Genomic DNA, 10,315 nt, shown 5'->3' on the forward strand with positions numbered 1-10,315 from the left:
AACAACAACAACAACTTAAAAATGACGTCATTATTAACAGACATGGCGGAATTACTTTTTATATTGGGCCATTAACAGCAGCGTAGTAACGAAAACAACAACAACGATCCTATCAACAAAGACAACAACAACTCTCGCGACAAAAATTTTATTAATGACGTCATTATCAATAAACACAGCCACAACAACAACAACAACAACAACAAACACGTTAACAACAGATGGTACAGCATAACGACATATCAGCAGACACTCATCTATCTACTACATAGCACAACAAACATTCTCATACCCCAATTTTTTTACTGTTAAAACTATTTACAGTACTGTTTCAACCACACGACACCCACCACCACCACTACTACTACTACTACTACTACTACTACTACTATAGCGCTGCTGAGACTACTCTTATTGCTACTTTATCTTATTCATGTTGCATGAAAGCGCACACGCACACATGCACGCACGCACATGCACACGCACATGCACACACATAAACAGATAATGTTAGTAATTTTTATTGATTGTAATATTCATTAGCCAAAGTAAAATTTACTCGTTTGGGCGATATTGATGTGTAGTATTTCTGATTCTGTTCTGAATACGGTTTTGATTTTATATAAATGCACAGAAGTAATCAAAATGCGGCGCTCTATCACGCCAGCCAATCATATCGCATCACGTGATATGACGTCACAGTTGTTTACTTGCACACACCGGAAGTGAAAGCGGAAGTTATGTGCGAGCGAGCGAGTGGGTGTGGTGGGTAGTGGTGATGGGTGTGGTGGTGGAAGGAGGGAGTGGTGAAAGTTTGGTGAGCAGCTGTGGTGATGGCTTTATCGCGTTTTCAAACTACGACGCGAGTAGATGGATTAGTGGATGGATGATTGGATAGATGGATGGATGATTGGATAGATGGGTGAATGAATGGATAGATGGATGAATGAATGGATAGATGGATGGATGAATGGATAGATAGATAGATGGATAAAAGGATAGATGGAAGGAGAAATAAATGAATGAATGAATGGAAAAATAAATATTTGAATGGATTAATAGATGGATAGATGCGAACGTGAACGGGTGCGTGCATTTATGGATGGATGAATGTATCCAACCAACTATCCAATAATTTGTTTATAATTAAATTGAATACCTTTGCAAAAACTTCAAAAGTGTGAATAAGAATTAGTAATCTCGTGCAAGTTCTGAATAATGGTGCCTATGATAGTAATGTTGACCGTGATGTTGATGATGATGTTGATGTTGATGTTGATAAAATCGATGATGATGATGATGATGATGATTTTGACGATGATTTTGACGACGACGATGATGATGATGATGATGACGACGATGTTGACGACGACGACGATGATGATGATGGTGATGATGAGGAGGAGAAAGAGAAGGATGAGGATGTTTAAGATGAGGAAGATGATGGACGATGGCAATGATGAAGATGTTGACGAAGATGAAAGATTTAAACGACAAAATAATTTTTTATACATTGCATAAAATGTTGACAAGTTGACGTCATTTATCATTTTTTCATTCTTTGTTACACACACACCACCACACACGCAATAGACACACACACACACGCACACACACCACACACGCAATAGACACACACACACACACACACACACACACTTTCAGACAAAACAAGCGCACTCACCGACTTGTATAGCCACTCTCCCCCTCTCTCACTCTCTCTTCTTCTACTTCTTCTTTCTTTCTTTTCTTCTCTTTCTCATTTTCTCTCTCTCCTTTAATTTCTATTTCTCTCTTCCACACATGATTACTCATATTGTTACACATACACCAAAACACATTCACACACAGACACACACACACACACACACATAAGCATACTTAAACAAACAAACAAACAAAAATATACGCACACCATCCCACTTATTTATAAAAATTTTGTTTTTATTATTGCTATTATTAATAACAACAACAAAACAACAACAACAACAGTAATTAGTATTTGTTTCTATTTTGAGTAAAAAAATTTACTGAACGCATTTACGATTTCATCCATTGTCAGGCCATAGATCGTAGTGTTTCTATGGATGAATATTAACGCTGATTATAATGTAACAATACATACACTTTAGAAATATATACCTAAGGTCATACTAAATTACTGACAGTTAAAATACCTTAAACAATGTTAAATACATATGTCAATTGCAAGCTAGTCTAATTAGTAATGTTTAGTGTTTTTGTGAAATTTTTCTATGATAATTCTTAGAAAAACTGACAAAATAGTACGTACAACATGTGCTACAATCATTTTATATGACCGTTGTATGATAATTGTGATGATAATCACACGATGAAAGCGAAGACGACAATGATAATAATGATATTGTGATGATGATGACGACTATCAATACGTACCAATAATGTCCATTAAAAAGATGGTGACGACGATGATGATTACGGTGACTACGATGGTGATGATGATGATGAAGATAGTGTTGGTGATGATGATGATGATAACATAGTGTTGGTGAGGATGATGATGATGATGATAACAAAGTCATAGAAGCAATTATTGGAAAGTCAATCTGCTGACAGAGAATAGCTAGAGCCGTTTCTATTTTTCTTAGCTATTCATCCATTCCTTCGTTTTTTTCTCTTTTACTTACTTATTCGTTCGTACGTTCATTCATTCATTTACGCATAAAAATGATAATTCATTCGTTCATTCATTCATTCGTTCACTCATACATACATACATTCATTCATTCATCCATTCATTCATTCATTCATTCATTCATTCATTTATTTATTCATTCATTCACTCATTCATTCATTCATTTTTTTCGTTTTCTTTATTACCGTTACCATCACCGCCAACAAGGACATAGCGATAAATAAATTGATTAATCGCAAAATGTGTGAAAAATTTGAATTACGCAACACCTCAAAAATTGATTTGATGTACATTCAAAATAAAAAAAACTCTGATTCTTGTTCTAATTATAATTACTTTGTAATTTTCTTAAATTTCTACACAAAATAAGGAGAAATAAATCAGAAATAAACAAATAAATAAATTTTGTAAACAAATAAAACAAAAATAAAACACGAAAAGAAATAAATTGATATGAATATCTGCACGATTGCTTATCAAAATGTTGATAACTAACTCGAAAACTAAAAATTAAAAAATATTCATCGATATATCGTGTGCTCAAACGTAGGTTTACATTTCAGTTGAGATAAGGGAACGGTCAGCCCGATCCAAAGAGCGTAGGGGACTAAAATGGGTAGGAAAACATAAATTTTAAAAAACTATTCTTTTGTAAAGGGCAAACTATAAAGGAAAAAAAATAAAATAAGACAACGCCAATATTTATAAGACCATTCATCAAAGTACTCCAAAATTATAATTTTTAAATATTAATATTCTCATATATCAAATGAAAAGAAGTAAAATTTTCTTTTACTTTTTATTCATCAAATTACATTCGAATAAATTTTATACTTTTTAAAACTCGTCTCTATTTTCTGTCAGGCTGTCTGACTGTCTGTCTGACTGTTCCGTTTTTTGTGTGTCTGTCTCTCTCTCGCTCTCTCTCTCTCTCTCTCTCTCTCTCTCTCTCTCTCTCTCTCTCTCTCTCTCTCTGTGTATGTGAGGACGGCTTATAATACTTATAAATAACATAAATTTTTGAAAATTATTATAAATTCATCAAAAATAAATTGTGTGTGGGATGTTTTTGCTTGGCTGATGTTACAGCGATAAAAATTTTATAATTTTATTATGTTTTTTAATAAGTTTTATTGCCAACATATCTTTCTTCATCATCAACTTCATCATCATCTTCATCATCATCATTTTCATCACTATAGTGGCCATCATTATCAGCAATTCCATCACAACCTACCCTGACTTTTGTAATTCACGCTATATTACATTTTACTATTACCACTTAAACATTATCATTTTATCGACAGCCTAATCACCATCACAACCTCAATCATCATCATCATCCTAATCATCATTCAACTACATAATTATTAATAATTTTTTTCAGTGAATCTCACCTATAAGATGTTGGTAGCTGTCGAACTTTCGTTAAATCCATCTCTAAAAAACATTTTTTCTATGTTGAAACGCTAAATTATTCCGGCGTAATTTAAATTAAAAATTATCCTTATTGTTATTATTTCTCATTATATATATATATAAATTAAATCATATTAATTACTTGACTAATTTAATAAATGTATTACCTAATTAATTAACTTAATTTAAAATTAAACGCTTATTAATTGAACAATGTATTTATCGACATTTTTACAATTCATCAGAATTGAAGTTTATCTGGATGACTCACAATAAAGTCACCCTAACATTTCTGCCGATTACTAAAAATATTAATTATTATTACTCTTATTATTTATTATTTTTTGAATTTATCATTATTATATTTTATTTTTTTCATGTTTTTAAAATAATAAATCTATATTAAATGCAATTTCTCTTGGTCATTTTTATTTAAATAATTTGCAATATAATTGAAATAATAATTTTCATGATTGCAAATAAAAAATAAAATAACCAATACTCAAAGAAGAAATGGACAATATTTTTAAAATCCAAACGCCTTCAGAAATGAATGTGGTTTGCCATCAAACGCATTTGAAGACACTCCAAAAGCGTTGCCTTAGGAACACCTTATATATGTAGCAGTGACCATGTATGTATGTATGTATGTATGTATGTATGTATGTATGTATGTATGTATGTATGTATGTATGTATGTATGTATGTATGTATGTATGTATGTATGTATGTATGTATGTATGTATGTATGTATGTATGTATGTATGTATGTATGTATGTATGTATGTATGTATGTATGTATGTATGTATGTATGTATGTATGTATGTATGTATGTATGTATGTATGTATGTATGTATGTATGTATGTATGTATGTATGTATGTATGTATGTATGTATGTATGTATGTATGTATGTATGTATGTATGTATGTATGTATGTATGCACATGTGCACATAAATTGATTCTCTATTATATTCCTCTTCTTGATAACTACAGCCATGTACAAATACTACATCTGTTTTTTATTCATTCTTACTCCACTTATCTATTTATTCATCTTTGCTATGTAATGAGCGTATGCTACTGAGATAAAAACACATTCCAAGCGTTTTGTAATGCCTTATGGTGCGTGTGCCACACATAAAATATGGGATCTCTAGTTTTGGTTAAAATTTTTTGACTGGCTGAGTTTTGTTTTCAAGTTTTAATTAACTTTTTTTAAATACACAAAAAGAAAATGAAAATAAAGAAATTAAATTAATGAGAAGACTTTTGAAAACCTCTATTGGGACCAAAGAGCATCAATGAAAGTTGGTAACAAAATAGCTAGTTTTGTCAATATGAAGAAAGGTGTTGGACAGGGCTGTTCATTCTCTCCAGAACTCTACAATTTCTATAATGAGATCATCATGAGAAAGATATAATGTTTATCATATTAAATTGAATAGTTTTAAGCAAAATGTGAGTCTGGGTATAATAAAAATAAAAAAATTATAACAACCCAATAATAATAATAATAATAATAATAATAATACTATAATTAATAATAATAGTATTAATAATAGTAATAATCGTAAATAATCAAAACAACAACAAAAATTTGGATGAACGTCCGTTCTGGAGTGTTGTTACGTCGTAGACCCATTGAATAAAATTAAACTAAAAATAAAATGAATAAACGAATGAATGAAAGAATGGCTAAAAGAATGAATGAATAAAAGGATGGCTGAAAAATGAATGAATGAACAAATGACTGATAGAATAAATGAATGAATAAAAATAATTCGATGAATAGGCCGAAATAAAATTACTCAATGACGATGCCGAAGATATTAATTAAATGAAATTTTTTTCTGGCACCCGCCTTCATCCGATAACGAGGTTGAAACTGGAAAAAAAATGAAAAAAGGTGAAATAATTTTTTCCTCCAAAGCCTGTTGCTAAATTAGACTGCGCGTTGATGTAATGGTTAAAATGATGACACTGTGTGATGTTCACTCAATGTTCACTCAATGTTCACTCAATGTTCACGTCCTGTTCACTCAATGTTCACGTCCTGTTCGCAGTGTTCACGTCCTGTTCGATGTTCATTGTTCATTGTTCACGTCCTCGGTTCACGTGTGTTAGTCGTCATCATCATCATCAATTCCACATATTACACACGGACTCAAAATGATATAGATGGACTAAGAACAGAATAAAAAAACAATTTTTCAATGATTTTTATAAAATTTATTTTATTTTTCTCCAAAAAATTACAAATTATTTTTTCTTTAGGTAGTTCTAGATAGATTCTGGCATCTTAAATGAGTCAGTGAAATAGTATAACAACAATTTCCGGTTTGATAAGATGACAGAACGTTATTATTAACGCTGTTTAATTTTTTATTTTAACATATTTTGTTATGTTATGTTGACTATATATATATATATATCGCTGCTAAAACGTAACTGAAACTAACTAATAATAAAGAATAGATTTTAAATTATTTATAATATTATAATTTTCAATATTGTTTTTACAATTATGAGCACACACTTCTAGCAATAGCGATCATAAGAGTATTTCTACGGTGGCATCATAGCCATGAAATAATGGACGTGAGGTTAGCTCAGGTGGTTAGGGTGCAGCGTATTGCGTGGTTATTTATTGAAGATTTGAAGATCGAGGGCTGACCTAGTTCAAATGCATAGTGGGCTGAGGTTATTGACATCACATAATCCGTGCTATGATGTGGCATGTGTGTGTGTGTGTGTGTGTGTATGTGTGTGTACACTTTTGAATGTGGTGTATGCTGTAGGTTAGGTCGAATTAACGTGCTTCTCAAAATTTAATTAATCCTGAACAAAAAAACAGCATGGGACCAGCTTTGTTGTTCCAATCAAAGTTATTTTTCATTTCTCAATTAATCCGGATCTATAAAATCCTAAAATCCGGATTTACCGAAGCGCAATCTAAATTCAGGTCAACTTGGTGATGTACTTCTCAAAAGAACAGCAATTGAAACATTGGCTGGGATTCAATTACTCTTTGGTGATTATGTCAGTTGTTTGTGTTGGAGATTTATTTTATGTTTACCGGTGTTTTCTGTTGAACCTGTAGATAGTTTTTAGTAGAACGACCACAATATTTTGAAAAAAAAAATGCAAAATTGTTTATGAGGTAACAATATTAAGCATCTATAAACTTATGTACCTATGCAGACACAAACACGCATACCAACACACACACACAAACAAACAAACAAAGCATATTTAGATATAATATACATGATAGTCCATATATATATATATATATATATATTCAAGCTGATAAAATATTTAGAGACAAAGTGACGTTTGACGATGATGACGATGATGGGGATGAAGATGATGGCGTCACACAATGATAATGATAATAATTATAACAAAAATTAACCTTCCACCCATGTTTTTACCATAATTTAATCTAAATTATCTATTTCATTTTAACAATTTTCTAAATTTCTCAATTTAATTCAAGTATTTTTTGAAAAAAAAATACTCCAGAACCGGCATTTCAAGTCGCAATTTCATTATAGCAACTAGCGGGAAAAATTTAAAACCTTTAAAATAATTTTTCTGAGAAAATTTGCGAGTAAAAAATAAAAAAACCTCTAAAAGAAAACGCACGCAAGCTTGTTGTCCATTCCATATTCATTAACCTTTTTTCAGTTTCATCATCTTCTTCATCACTATTGCCATCATTCCTTCGTCATCCTCTATTTCTTCCTTCTTTCCATCATTTCTTCTTCATCTTTATCCTCATCATCATCTTTTTCTTTTTCATCATCTTCATCCTCATCATCATCTTCTTCTTCATTATCTTCAATATAATCTTCATCAAAGTGTGTGTTGGTAGACTTAGAAAGTCATGTCCGCATTAAAGCGGATGAAAAATAAAATGATGAACCAACATAGATAACTGCAATTTTTACAATTTCATTCCCAGATACAATCACATACACACAAACGATGCAAACCCACACACACACACGCCAGCATATACATACGTAAAAAATGAATTGATCATATTGTTGTTTTTTTTTTTTTGAAAAAAAAAATCACTTGAAGAAAAAATTAACTCCAGGTCAATTTAATGGAATTAAATTATTAATTAGTCTTAATGCACTGATGAATTGTGTTTTTCTTTGTAAGGATTCTACGTGGTTCGTTAGCCATTTATTTATATTTGAAGACAATTACCGAATAAAATAAAATGTTCTTCCATTTTTTTAATTTTTATTGGTGTTGCTGTTGTTTCTGTAGTTGTTCTTGCTGTTGTTGTTGTAGTTGTCGTTGTTGCTGTCGTTGTTGTTGCTGTTGTTGTTATTATTACATCAATCAGTGTTTTTGATGAAAGAGGAAATTTCTTTTTATTATATAATTATAAACATAAACAATAAACATCACGTCGTACTTATAATCACAACATTATTGGCTGCATCAGATTCAAAAAAATGACGTCATTAATAACATAAAAAACTTGTAATAACTACAAAAGTTTTGTAAAAATGACAATCAAAACCCAAACAACAACAACAACCACAACAACATAACTGTCATCATCAACAACAACCAGAACACCATCACTATCATCATCAACAGCAACAACAACAACAACAACAACAACAACATTATAACGACTAAGGGCCAATGTAGTCATTCATTTTTATAGCACTCTCATTCACGGAATCATTCCTAACGGTTCACATCAAGCTTTGTATAAAAACCCGCCATTTGGCATGCACCCTAGGCGTCAAAACAATCGTTGCCATGGTTATGACGTCACCGGGGCAACCGGAAACAACCATGACGTCATAGCGCATTAGCATTTTTTATCTGTTATTTTGGCGGCTTTTATGCTCGTCGGCTACGTTTGAATAGATGGATGGTGAAGGAAGATGATGGATGGATTGGGATGAATGAATGAATGAATTGTGAATGGATAAATTGAAATATGAATGATATATATATATATATAAATTGAAAAAAAATTTTAATTAAAAGATTAATTGTTTTTTGATGTCTTTTTTAACAACTCATAAAAACAGCAACGTTTCAAGATAAAAATGGCAGCCGGAAAAACAAGTGTTTAGTAGCAAACATGCAAAAGACAATCCCAAAATCACATATTCAAGAACGTGCTAAACTTTGAAACACGAAAAAATTACTAATAAAAGTTCGTCCACCTAATGTTCAAGAGTATCGGTATTGGGTATCGATTCTTTTCTGATTAGCAGACTTCGATGATATCAAGTCCGGTACTCGGTATCGTAAGCATTACCGAAACCAAATCCGATACTGAAAAATATCGGCGATGCAATATCGTCAATAGCTATACACCAATATTAACAACCCTGAATGAATGTTAGTATGTAAACAAGGATGGATGGATGGACGAGTGGATGGATAGATGCATGAATAAATGAACGAATGAATGATAGATTCCATGATTAAATTTATTGAGCGTAACACATTGACAGCAAGTAATTGTGTGAATAAAAAAGAATGAATGAATGAATGAACGAACGAACGAATAAATGAATGAACGAACAGAACGAATGAATAAAAAAAAAGGAAGGACGGTTGAGTGAATGAAAAAACATAAAAACTTGCGAACGGATGAAAGTAATTTAAAAAATTACAACCACAACAACATTAGTAGATGATACAACAGCCACAACGCCAAAACTACAACAATGACATTATCTAAAAATTACGACAACAACAACTATGACCAAACTGAAAAAAACAACAACATCAAACAACGAAAACGTCATCATAGACAAAGGATAACAACGACAACAACAGAATAAACAAAAAATGACAACAACAAAAGGATGGGAGGAAGGAACAAACAACAAAACGGATGAGATAAATTATACGAGTCTGCAATAAAACAGTGGGGTAACGACAACAACAACAATCAAAATAATAACAACAACAACAATAATAGTTATAGCAACAACAATAATAACAATAATATTAATATTAAAAAAACATCAACATGAGCGTTAATAATAACAATAATGACGATGACGATGATGATGATAATGGTGACGACGACAACGACGACAGGGGTGGTGATAATAAAGATAACTACTAAACAATTACATGAATGACAAAAATAACAATAAAAATAACAACAGCAGTAATAAAAAAAAACTTGTAAATAATAAAAGGAGCGTGCCCATGTT

The sequence above is a fragment of the Helobdella robusta genome, assembly GCF_000326865.2.
Source record: "Helobdella robusta unplaced genomic scaffold HELROscaffold_10, whole genome shotgun sequence".
Classification (NCBI taxonomy): Eukaryota; Metazoa; Annelida; class Clitellata; order Rhynchobdellida; family Glossiphoniidae; genus Helobdella; species Helobdella robusta.